Source organism: Medicago sativa, chromosome 2 (genome assembly GCF_051527215.1).
Source record: "Medicago sativa cultivar Bolivia chromosome 2, Bolivia_mono, whole genome shotgun sequence".
NCBI classification, from domain to species: domain Eukaryota; kingdom Viridiplantae; phylum Streptophyta; class Magnoliopsida; order Fabales; family Fabaceae; genus Medicago; species Medicago sativa.
In genome coordinates, this window is record NC_140750.1 from 33,097,194 (window position 1) to 33,111,000 (window position 13,807).

At 33.0% G+C, this 13,807-nt stretch overlaps 1 long non-coding RNA gene across 1 annotated transcript; it reads left to right on the forward strand.

The window, feature by feature from the left end:
* Positions 1 to 5,478: 5,478 nt before the first annotated feature.
* LOC146946363 (uncharacterized) lies at positions 5,479 to 6,102 on the forward strand. Its single transcript, XR_015026704.1, has 2 exons — positions 5,479 to 5,614; positions 5,727 to 6,102. It is a non-coding gene; the product is annotated as an uncharacterized LOC146946363 (long non-coding RNA).
* The last annotated feature ends 7,705 nt before the right edge of the window (positions 6,103 to 13,807 follow it).

Genomic DNA, 13,807 nt, shown 5'->3' on the forward strand with positions numbered 1-13,807 from the left:
CGATACACGTGTCCCATAACTGTCCAAATCATACGCCGCATCTCACAGAGATGGTTATGATCCAAGCACACCTATATTAGGGTGAACTTGCTTCACCTTCAATGTACACAACAATTCTTACACACTCTTTTTCAGTTCCATTACTGACTTGAGCGTTGGAGTTCCATTGCTAACATGCATGCAGGCACCCTTCGTCCTACAACAAAGACTCATCGCCGTCGTGCCAGAAGCTGTTACCATCACATCGGAGCATTCTCTGCCACCGTTGCTACTCAACCGTTCTCACCAGACATATCAGTTATAAATACCCACTCATCTTATATAGACCATTCATGGAGAATGTAAAGGCTTTAATTTATGTTTGAGTCAGGATAAATCATAGTGACGTTGAACATTGAACATATGTCTTACAACGTCTCTAGCCTAATAGAAAACCAAGTTGAAGTCATTGGATGTTTCTTAATTTCAATGAAGTCTAAACTAGGGGATGTTACACACACAAAAAAAAAGGCAAAGAATTAAGTTCACACAGGAAAAGGACCTATATGAGGAACTACCACTTACATGGGTGAGTACCTAGCAAGGACTATGGGTACCTTTGTGAAGAAACTTGAGTTTCAGGTTGGAGATAAAGTGATTTAGAAGGTTCAAAACTTTCTCTACCAAAGTGTAAATTCCAACAAAAGGTGACATGGACCTTTTACAGTTCAACTCATTTCCAAAGGTAACCATATGCAAATCTGGGATGACACACTTAGTATCATGAATGTTAAGCATTTAGAATTGAAGATCATGGAGGCGGATGAAGAGGATGATATCATAAAAAAGGAGAAGCCTAAAGAAAACAGGCTCAAAGGAGAACCCTAGACATCATATGTTAAGCTATCAACGTTAAAGAAGCGCTACATGGAGGGCAATCCATGAGTTTTATTTTTTTTAGTCAATTCTTAATTTATGTTGAGTCTTAAACAAATATCATGTGATAGCTTGGTGTTTGCTAAATTTTAATAATGCTTGTTTAATTTGCATCAGCTTCAAAATCTTTCCAATTCAGACTAAAAACATTTTTTGAATCGGAAATAGTTCTTGTTTCCAAGGCGGAAGGCTAGCTTACTTCTAGAAGTTCGAAAGTATTTTGATTGAGAGGCATGAGGTGACAAATACATTCATCAAAATCACGATTTCTTTTCTCTATAGAATAATAGGTAAAATTTTAAGCCAAATATATACCCTTTTTTAACATTTCTTTTTCATATGAGTGTCCATGTTTGAATGTTTGTTTTCTAGAACTTACATTACTTCTCTGTAGTCTATTGGTCGTATTTGTATATACACGACAGACATTGTTTGGTATTCTGACCCTTTTCAAGCCACTCTGATTGAATGTTATCCTTCGCTAACCCAATTTGAACCTCCATACTACTTCTTTATTTCGGTGACAATTCATGTTACAAGTTTTTGAACCTAAAATGTTTACATCTATTTGATTTCTTTCGACTTACATAGAAGTATAAGGTTCCCTTGTATTGGTTTGGAGCTAAGTTTAGGTGTGCTTTTTAAAATTAGCAACATCTTGAGTTTGGGGATTGGTACTAGTAGGACCAGGATCCTCTGCTGCCGCGTGACGGTGCTGTGCAATCGGGACCATTGGTTTCAGTCAACTATAGGCAGTCAACAACACAGATTAAATGATGAATGGTGCAGATCAAGAGCAGGACAAAAGGCAGGAGAGGATCTGCGTCTGTACTAGTAAAACATAGTTACGATAAAAAAATGAAAAAAAAATGAAAAAGGGACACCAGCCGTCTAAAAATTGGGCTACACAACACACACACACACACACACACACACACACACACACACACACACACACACACACACACACACACAAAAAAAAAAAAACAAGAGCCAAGCAATAAAAAATTTGGTCACCTAAAAAAAATAGTTTTATTAACACCCATGTTGTTCTAGCGAAGATTTGGATGGTTGGTCATGTTTAATGTATAAGGATTTGTAGAAGATATCTAACTCCATTTCTTTTGTTAAGCCTACTTTTTTCAAATATATCTCACCGTGACCTAAGTCATGTTATAACCTTGAAAGATCTCTAAAGTGTGTATGTTTGTACTTGACTTTGAATGACTATTTTAAATCTCTTCAAATTTATAGTGAAATGGCATTAACATGTTTATTGAGTGGATTAACAACAACTACTTTCTATGGTATTGGTGAGGAAGTGAATAAATATTTGAGTGTGGTTGAAAGCTTGGATTATCTTTTCTAAGATTGTCCCGATTAAATTCTTGGAGAATGGAAGTCATAAGTGGGACAAAATAAAGATATGAGCACCATGTCGGAAATGTATGTTACTATACTGATTGCAAATCTGAATGTATGGTTATTTTGTTACTTAAGGACAAAGAACGGTTTAAGTATAGCATTATAATGACTCCTCATCATGTGATATTTATTAGTATTTTATTGGGTCTTTTACTCATGGTTTGAGAAATCATTAGTAATGTTTTACTTTGAGCCATTGTATTTCTCTTTCTTCCCTAGAAAGACAATTCTAGAGATGTTTTAAGTTTTTTTTTTTTTTTTTTGTATAGATCATGGAGACATGGAATTAAGTAAACCAAGACAATCTCATGAAAGTTATGAAGCAAAGAGATTAAGTGCAATGAAGATATTTAAGTCCAAACAACTTAGGAAAATTCTGTCCCAAACAACTTGAATACTCACATTGGTCTTTCATCTTTATGGTCGACAATTTCGTGGACAGAAGAAGTAAACATATCTCGAATGAAATGCACATGGAAGAAAAAATCAGTACAATTGCATCAATTGAATTGGAACACTCTTAGGACGGATGTCTTCACGAGGGCTCCAAATGAAATGGAGCACTCCAATAAACTGTGGCAGTTAGGTTTTTGTTTTACTAGAGCATTTTGGAATATAAAAATGAAAATTGGGTTATTTTGGTAAAAAAAAATCGTCAAATGCACAACTAAGCTTAGAATAATTTTTTTTCTAAAGAAGCTTAGAATAAAAACTGAGTGCGAAATATTCAAAAAAAAAAAAAAAACATAAGTTAGAATGAGTGGACCGTGGATTCCTTAATATGAATGGACCGTGGATTCGTTAATATAATATTTTATTTTTTTGAAAGAGTTAATATAATTTATTTTTTTGAGGGAGTTAATATAATATTTGTTAAGTCGTTGTCAATTATTCATCCACTATTTTATTTTGAAGGATTAATCATCCACTATTTTTACAACAACTAAAAAAAAACTAAAGTAATATAATACTTGTATTATTTTTTCTTTGAAAAAATTATTTGTTAAGTCGTTGTCAATTATTCATGCACTACACAGTCAGTCCATCAGTCATTTTAATTCTTTTTTTTTTTGGTAGTGTCATCAGTCATTTTAATTCAATGAGGTGTGCAAAGAACAAAAGTATATGACCCAAAAATACAAACGAGAAAGAACAGCTTTTGGTGGCACATTGAGTCGAAAACAAAAATAGGCCACGTTAAATTAGCAGGTGGAGTTACTAAACACCTTATGTTTATTGCTGAGCAAAAAACAAAATGTTCCACTCAGAAATAAAGTATGTTAACTTTTCCACAACAATTTTTTGATTCTCTCCAAAAAAAATATAGATGTAAAATATTTGATGTAACCCGCATAATATAATATATTAGCACCTTTCAAAAAAAAAATTAATAATATATTAGCATTTTTTTTTACAAAAAAATTAGAATCGCTTTGACAATCCCAAAATAGAATCGTTTGTTACAAAGAATCGTTCAGCTATGGCGATGGTGGTTCTAAGGTGCAGCAATCTATTTTACATCTGATTTGGTTTGCTACAACGTGGGAAATATGGAAAGAAAGAAATAGCAAGATCTTCAATGATAAAGAGTGCTCAACAATGTTGTTGGTGGACAAAATTAAGTTGTTTTGCTTTAGGTGGTTGAAGGCGAAAACCGTTAATTGTCCTTTCAATTACCATGGCTGGTGGCTGAATCCACTTGCAATGTTGGGCATGTGTTAGCTGTTTTTCTTTCATTGCTCTTGTTTGTTTTTTGTAATTCGGATCGTTTACTGCTTTTTTGTTCTGATTTTGGTGTACTTTTCCTGGCACACCTTGTACTAAGGAGGACACTTTATTTTGATAATATATTTCATTTCAGCCTCTTCAAAAAAAAATCATATTTCTCGTAAAAAATATTTAAATTTCATATTTAGCTACGCTAATAATATTTTTTTTTTTAAGGAACTAATAATATATTTTTGGTGACCTTAAATAAATTTATTTGTCAAAAATAAGGAAAAGAATAAAGTCAAAATTAATATTTGGTCAAAAAATTTATTCGACTTATTTTGACACTTTTAATTTCTATAACAACCAATAAAAATGATCAATACAATACTCAGACAAACTGAATGATAGGTTTATTGTAAATATTTTATTCGCTTACATAGAGAAAGACTCGTTTTAGAAATGTATTTAATTCATTGAAACATCGTTTTCAACTTTACTAAATAACTACCTCTTAAAAAAACACTTTACTAAATAACTAATGTTAGTTTTTATATTTTCTTGTTTGTATCAAGTATCATCTACGTGCAACTGTATATTTTAATTCCTCGAGCCGAAGTTGTTGTTGAGAATCATGAAATTGAAGGGAAAAAGATTGTAGATGTAAGCAAGATAGAGAGCATATGTGTATTCATGAGAAAAATACTCATAGAAATTCATGTTGAATGAATAGATTGAAAAAAAAAATAATGAATGAGCACAATAGTGTTCCTATATATAAAGATTACTTTGAGTAACTAACTCAAATTAACTTCTAACCAAGTTACCACTCTAGTTTACTTATCAACTAACTATAGTTGATTACTAACTCTAAGTTAACTACCTTAACTAACTCCAAATAGCTACCAACTATTTTAACAGTTTTTACAACCTTTGTCGTTTCTTTAATTTAACTTTTACTTATGTAAATTTGTTGTGATTTTTGTTGTTGCATATTGATCAAGTTTGTGGTTCAATATGTCTTCACTCTACAAAATTCAAGATTTACAAGTTTGGTCCATACAAAAATTTTGTTCTATTTTAATCCTTATAGGGGGGGTTAAATACAATGACTAAAACACTTGATTTTTTTAAAAGTTAATAAAAGTGTAGACTAAAATTGAATAAAATTTGTGTGGAGACTAAACTTAAAGGTCCAATTATCGATAAGATGAGCTAAAATGATACACACAAAATAAGTTAACGTTTTCTTTTACCAAACAAAACACACTAATGTTAAGAGATACTTAATAATTATTATGGAAGGGTATCTTGTGACTCTATAAGTGCATAACACTAGTCATTAAAATAAGTAGAGAATGGAGATTTTTTTCCTTTATAAAGTGATCAAGAAATTTTTCTATTTTTTTTCCTTTATAAAGTGATCAAGAAATTTTTCTATTCTGTCATAAACAAAAATTTGGTTCTTGCTTGCAAAGACGGAAAAATATGAATATAATTTTTAAATGTGTGTATCATATGATCGTCATTCTTCTTCTATTACTTGTTACAACTGAAGCTGGCAGTAAGCATTTTTTTCTCGTCATTTTAAGTTTTCTTATCCCCTCAAAAAAATAAAAAAAGTTTTCTTCAATAAATAATGCAAGTTTTTTTTTTCTTCTTGTTTTTCATTGTAGGTATTCGCAAAGGCTGTGAATTTGATGTTGATTGTCAAGATAAATATTGTCCTCCATCTCATGATGGGAAGTGCGTTTGGGAGGAGGGGGAGGAGGAGTACTGTGGTTGCATCCCAAAATAAAATTCAATATACTTGAATTTGAATGTTATTTCTAAGGCTACAGTATTATTAGCTTGTTAGAATTTTGTTATTTTGTCCTCGTGAGCTTAGCTCAGTTGGTATGGATAATGTATGATATATGTAAGGTTCAGGGTTCGAACCACGACCATCGCAATAAAAAAAAAAAAAAAATGTTGATATTCTTAATTCATTTGTATTTCTTTTGAGCTTTCAATTTCTTCAACAATATCAATAGTGTTTAATTATATCTGTTATCTTACCTGTTACTTAATATATATATATATATATATATATATATATATATATATATATATATATATATATATATATATATATATAGAGAGAGAGAGAGAGAGAGAGAGAGAGAGGAGGGATCCATTGGATCCATTGACTCCAGGAGTAACTCTTTGGAGTTACTCCAAATCTTGACCCTTGATCTTAATTTTAATTGATGATTGTGAATAATTATTAATGATCCCTAGCATAAGATTTTTATAGCGCTCTCTAAACACCAAGTAAGGCTGCAACAGTGACCATGTGACACAAATCAATTTTGGAAGAAAATACCTCAAACCTCAACCCCTGAAATTTTTTATCCAATTAAGGGAGGATCAATCGACATAGGTGAACAGTTTATTTTTTTAATCGTCCTTTAAAAGTTAAAAATTGATGTGATTTAGCCATTGGACAAATCCATATTATATCAATTTTGGAGCAATCGATTTCCCACAAACCTGTAAATGCCTTCAAATAATTGGAAGGTATAACATTCAAGTCTACTCCAAGAGGGATGCAACCACAGTACTCCTTCAAGAGGGATGATTAATCTCATAACCATGGTTAAATTGGAGAAAATTCTTCTTAAATACAGAAAATTAAATAACAGTGTTAGCGGTTAAATTGAAAACCCAAATACATTAAAATTCAAATTCATGTAACATTACAATTCAAAATCATGGTCCATGTTTACGAGGATTGACATTAGTTTAAAAACCGTTTAAGTATTGGAGAAGAAAATTCAGAAGTTTGAAGAGTTTTCCAACAAAGAAGAGAGAATTGATAGCTTTTTTTTTTAGGAGGAGGAATAGATAGCGTACATCTACTCTATTTTTGCTTAGTTTTAATTTATTATGAACCGTACAATTTATTAAATATAATGGTTGAGATTTGGTGTAAGTCAAATGACTTACACCTGGTGTCAACGGATCATGCCTCATATATATATGCAGGATCAGTTGACACCAGGTGTAAGTCACCAAATCTCAACCGTAAATCCAAATAGATCAAGTGGCTTAAAATAAACCATGACGTCCGCTAAAAATACACCCAAATCAAATCATGTACAATTATCTTCTATCTTTTCCAACGGTGATGAACTAAATCTATATATAAGTCATTTTCTAACCGTGATGAACTAAATCTATAGAAGTGAGGATCTGTTGACACTAGGTGTAAGTGATTGAACTAAATCCAACCGTTGTAAGTGATTGATCTAATGACTCATAATATGTTATTAATAAATGGAAAGAAATCACATAATGGTTAGAAAAGGAAATTATCTTAATGATATATGGCTTGATTTGCAATTAATTATTTTCTTTCCTCTCTCTTATTAAAATATGACCCAAATATCTTTTTTGTGTGGTTGATCTGCAAATTAAAATAAAAATGGCACTTTATTCTCATGAAAACAATACGATCTCCATGTTTGTAAGGTGTATTGTTACTATGGTCTTTATAAAGTTGAATCTATTTGGGAAAAAAAAGGGAAATTAGATTTTAAATTTTGTTTGGTTAGATTGCCTGATCAGAAATTTTTTGTTAAAGATATTTCCAACGGAAAAGAAGCTGTTCCTATTTGTGTGGTTAATCGTATAGATTCTGGCAAGGTTCCATATTTTCAATACAAAAAATGGCACTTTGTTCATGGTGAAATCTCAACATTGTTTAATGATAAACATTATTTTTTTTTTATTTTAATTGAGTAAAAATGGTTCCATTCCCCTAAAAAAATTGGGTCCCCTTGTTTTTCCGCAAAGAATGAAGTTATTTTCAACAAACTAATATGGTAGAAAAAACTTGCAATTGCAGAGGCAAATGACATGGCAATAGCAAAAAGAATTATAGTTTCATATTTTTAGAAGAGAAAAAATAATTAACTAGGAATCGATCAATATCTCACAAAGATAATTTCCTATTCTAATCATCATGTGATTTCTTTCTTTAATTTTAGATATAATATGAGTCGTCAGTTATATGAGCTATCTTCTCCAAGTATGTCCTGCTTGAGCTTGAGTGTAACGAGGTAAGTAAGTCAATGTTGTGATGAATGATTATTTGAGCACCTCTTCAGAAAGGTATGTTTTTCCTGGAAAAAATGCAAAGAATAAAATTTGTTTTTCTTCCGTTACTTGAGGACAAGCAACAATTTAAGTTTGGGGTTGTGTTGACATGTCATCTTACGTTATTCTTAACATGTTTTTCAGTCATTTTTAGTAGTTTCTACCAGCAGAACAGAGGAGTTTTAGAACAATTGCTTATGATTTCGGGACATTTGTAATGTTTTCTATATTTGAGTCTGTAATTCTATTCTTCCCGAAACATAGCAATTATAAGGTGTTTTTTATGTAATTCACGAAGAAATCATGCAAATCTGCAAAGCAAGAACATCTAAACATTAGTGAAGACTTTGGGAAGATCAAGAATGAAGATTCAAGAGGCCTCAGAAGAAGTTACAGCAGGAGAAATTATGTTCCTAGGTCCCAAGACATCTTATATGGAAGCAAACACCCAAAAGGACGGAAAAACAGAGATTTATGCATTGCAACGCACTCATAGGCGCCCTTAGCATGTCCATGCACCCCGAGCATACCTTAGGTGCCTCAAGCATGCATTTTCTACACACTCAGTTGCCCCGAGCATGGCCTGTGCGCACCGAGCATTTCTGAATGTCAGCCAAAATTTCTTTTTGCTACTTTTTACGGGGAAAAGCTCGGGTTTTGGGCCCGACTTCAGGTTGAAAATCTCCCTATAAATACCACATTCCTCATTCACAATTTCACATTCAGAACAAAGCGGTTCAAGAGGAAGGCAAGCACTAGGAGCTTCCAAGGAGGAGTTTCTCTCTCCTCACTCCAAGTTTCTCTAAGGTATGTTTTATTTCTTTTGTAATTTGTCTTTAGTTACCTTGAGTAACTAAATCTTTTTAGGATAGGGTTCTAAGATGAATCTCTATCTTGTTTGTTGGATAATTATTTAATTCAAAGTTGTTTATTCAGTTATTTTTTCTTCGCTATTTAGTTTTACTGTAGTGGGTAAGACTTGTCTCCCCTGAAGCATAACCCTGATTTAGTCACTTAGGTAGTGACATGGCCTAATATTGATGTTTATATCTTGATATTTATATATGTCTAACTGTTATACCCTAATTTTGGACCTAAAAATACTAGCTCAATTCTCCTTTTCTTACATTTTAAGTCATTTGATATGTCTCTGGTCAGTTGCATTTTTCTCTGCATTTTATTTCAATATTATTTGCAGAATTCATGAAAAAGGGCATTTTAGTCATTTCCTATGTTAAAATTTCGTTCAAATCTTTGGAAAATTGTTTGAGTCTTTTCAACTGGTTTGAATAGGTCCTTATTTCAATTCTATGTCAAAATCCATTTTAAAAAAAATTACATTTGAAGTCATTTTGAGTCGGTTTAGCCCCTAGGGGCATTTTAGTCTTTTCATGTGTTAAAGCCCTGTTTAAATTCTAGAAATTGTCTCTGAGTCTTTTAATTCGCTTGTATACGCTCTTGCTTTAATTTCCTGTTAAAAATCCATTTTAAAATTGCATCTGAGTCATTTTTAGTCGTTTTAGCCTCCGGGGGCATTTTGGTCATTTCACATAAAATTTCTGATTCATTTTAATCTGCTTTGTTGCTTTTAATCGTCTCGCTTTACGTTAATTTTTCAATTTACTTTTTCAAATTTAATTTTAGTTTAAATTTTCATTTTGGTCCTTGTACTTTTGTTATTTGCATTTTAATCCCTTTTTAAGTTTGTTAAAGTCAAAGTCAAGGTTTGTTACAAGTCAAGTGCCACATGGCATCACATCATTGGTCCAAGCATTCCCACATCACCTATAAATAGGTCAAAGTCATGGTCAAGGTTCAAAAAACACTAATCATTTTTTTTTCTTTCACCAATTATTTTCAATCATTTTCACAAAAATACACAAAAAATAACAAAAAACAATTTCTTTTTTTTCCCTCCTTCTCTCTCACCTCTAACTAACTTCTCCTTCTCTTCCACCACCCTAACAACTTTCCACCACCACTCTCCTCCACCCTAACAACCATAACCACCACTTTCAACCACCCAAAACCACCTTAACTACCTCTTTCCACCATCAAAATTCATCAATTCTGCCTCCAATTATCACAAAACCTCTCAATTCTTCAACCAATCTTCACCAAATCAACCATTACAATCCAAAACCAAACCAACACAAACCTCACAAATTCCAAATCGGTGCGGAAGAACAACGTTCATTGTTCACGCGTTCACTGTTCACGTGAATTCACTGTTCACGCAAGGTCACTGTTCACGCGAATTCACTGTTCACGTAAGGTCACTGTTCACGCGAATTCACTGTTCACGCAGAAGAAGAAAAATCATGGAAAAAAATACCGGAACCGCGTGAGGGAGGGGCATTACGGCTAGAAACGCGGCGGTTGAAGCAAATCGGACCGGAATCACAAGGTAACCACCTTCTCTTTTCCTCTTTTCAAATTGTGTTCAAATTGTTCCTCAAGCTTCAAAGTTAGATCTACTCCGATTGACACCTTATTTCAAAAAACTAAGCTCGGATGCGTAACAAGCACGAAAATGGATGTTTGGAACTATAAAAAAAATTTGAATCCGAGCCGAAAAAAAATTCTGACACGGTGGTCGGCCACCGCGCCGGAGAAGAGGAGCCCGCCGGAGAAGAAAGAGAGGAGAAGGGAGCTTCTCACTCTAGAAAATATTAGAGAGAGAAGGATTGGGGGAAATGAACCAAAAACCGGTTCAGGCCTATATATATGGCCATGAACCGGGTCGACCCGCCCCAGGACCAGCCCATTCTCTCCCTAAGCCTTTCTGCACGTTTTTGCTGTACACACCCCCCATTTTCTGCATGTTTTACTAATTTCTTGCTAATTGCACCCCTGCATGTTCAAAAATCCTTTAAAAATTCCTAAAAAATTCCTATGTGTTCTTGATCATTTTCTTGATATTTTTGTGATGTTATCATGTGTTAAATCTTGATTAAAAAATGTGTGGTATTTTCTTGTCAATTGTTTACTATTTTTGTTAAAAATTGTGAAGTTTTTATATGTTTTTGTGTCTAAAAATTCTTTAAAAATTCTAAAAATTTTCATACACATTTCTTGATAGTTTTGTGGTATTTTTGTGATGATTTTTGCATATTAAAACTTGGAAAAAATAATGTGTTGATTTTCTTGCTATTTTGTGATGTTTTGTATTAAAAAATTTGTGAAAATTTGCTTGATTCTAGTTCCAATTTCTTGATAAATGTTTGTGGCCTATACCATATGATTTTATGAGGTTTTAGTTACTGTTTAAATGTGTATGCTACTGCATGTGAATATTTTCGTGCTTTATTACTTGTTTTACAAGTTTTGTGTGTGAATAAATAATGTGAAATAAGCCTAACTTTTGTCCTAAATGCTTGACATGTTACACTCCTTTAATCCTCCTTGAGAAAACTGATTTGGCACTCTTTGGGAACTTGTTAAAATATGAGGATTATAGGTCTTGTTCAAGCCTTGCATTGTTGATGAATCTTTAGGCCTATTTTGCACTATTTTTGCCATGTTTTGTAGTATTTTTCTTACTTTTGTTATAGTGATGTTTCCTTGCTTTTATTTCTTGATGTTATCATGTGCTACCAATCCTTTTTGTTTCATGCTTCATACACCATAAGCATTCCATATCTCATCTCCTCCTTCACTTTAATTTCTTGCACTTTAATTTTTTACCAAGGCTTAGTATGTAAAAAACTTAGGAATTTTTTTTTGTACTTTACTTTTATGCAATTTTTAATTCTTGCAAGACCATAGAATGTATCTAGGTCAATGATGTAATATGGACTATGGACTCCAATGATGTACACCGACACGAGCACCGACACTAGCACACGCCTCACATGGTTACTTTAGATATATGTTTAGGTTATGCATGTTTAGATGTATGTTTAGGATTGCATGTTTAGATGAATGCTTAGGATTTACACTTAGAAAAAATCAATTTTCCAAAGAAATATGAACAACTTCACTCAAATATTTTTCTAAATAAACCATGGGATCCAAAAATCCCATTGTATTTTCCTTTCATTTTCCTAAATAAAACCTTAATGAATTCTAATGATACTTGGACTTCTTTTGCAAATGACTAATTCAACCTCACATTTTCACAATCTCATGCCCTTGAGGCCTCTCTCTCTCATTCTTCAAAATTCCAATTTTCAAACTTAAAATCAACCAACAAAAACAAAAACATTTTTTGGAAGAGAACTACGGTGGATTTGATCCTTTAAACGGGTACGTAGGCAAGAAATCAAAATTCCTTCAATTCAAATAAAATAAAAATTCAAACACATTCTTCTCCCTCCAATTCTTCATTTAGAAAACCTTTAGGCTTAATATCACTTTCAAAATAGCATTTAAAAATAAAGCGCGCGCGTAGAAAATAAAGACGGTTCCTATAGGATACTATAGTCGTTATGGGTGCCTAACACCTTCCCGTAGCGAAAACAACTCCCGGACCTCGATTCTCAAGGGTTTTGCTTATTTTTTCCCTTCCCAAGAAAAAATGAGATATCAACGGTTAAAAAGGTTCAAACGTAATCAAAGTTTGACACCCGAAAACCAAGATAAAACACTAACCAGGAAGTAATTAGTTAGTAACTAACGAAAAAAACTGAAAGCGAGCTTACCCTGGTAGTAAGTACTTAGGGAGGTGACATACTGTTTACCGTGATTTTTGGTAAACAACCGCTGGTTTTAAAATTAGTCATTTGCAAGATCAACCAGTAAATCTTAGGACGTAAGGAGTGTGGCCAACAGGTGCTTAACAGGCGGAGGGATGTACCGAAATCAACTGAGAGAGTAAGACCACGCACTTAAGGATCACTGTGCGACCAGCAGGTGCAACTTGACAAACTGATTAAGTTATCACATCCTTACGAATTCATCACTTAGATAGTCTACTTAGAATAATTGAACGCGACTTGACTGTTAATTAATTCCAACAAATGAATAGAGGGGATTCAAAGAATCCTAACCGCCTCTAACATTATGCAATCAAACATGTAAACTTGCTCTGTTGCAAACAGATTAAATTGCAAACTGTAAACCCTTATCTTATTTATTTATTTATTTTGTTCCCAAATAAGTAACGTGAATTGTTTAGATAAAACGACAATCCATGTGAATAAGATACTCTACTTATCACTTTATTACTTGGTAAACAATTTGGTACACTTGTCTAATCTTACCATCAATACACGGCGATCTATTTCTTGATTGGTCAATCTCTGGTTTCTTGAAAATCCAAGAAGCTGCAAATAGTGTCTTGCTCTTCTGCAGAGGCTGGGTATAAGGCCTTAGCTTTTGCCACTCATGAATTGCAATAGATTAATTTGTTTTCTTCTACATGTCTAGACTGATCTTTATCTCGTTTGTCTATTCTTTACTGCGACAATCAAAGTACATTACACATTTCTACTACGTTAACTGGACCCATGCACCTACAATCAATATCAATGTTGGCTTCACGGACGTACCAAACATCTTGATGTTGATTGTCATCTTGTTCGTGAAAAGATACAGGCTGGTGTTATTTGTTTCTTACATGATTCTTCTCAAAACCAAACAACAGAAGCCTTTACTAAAGCAGCAGAAACTCATC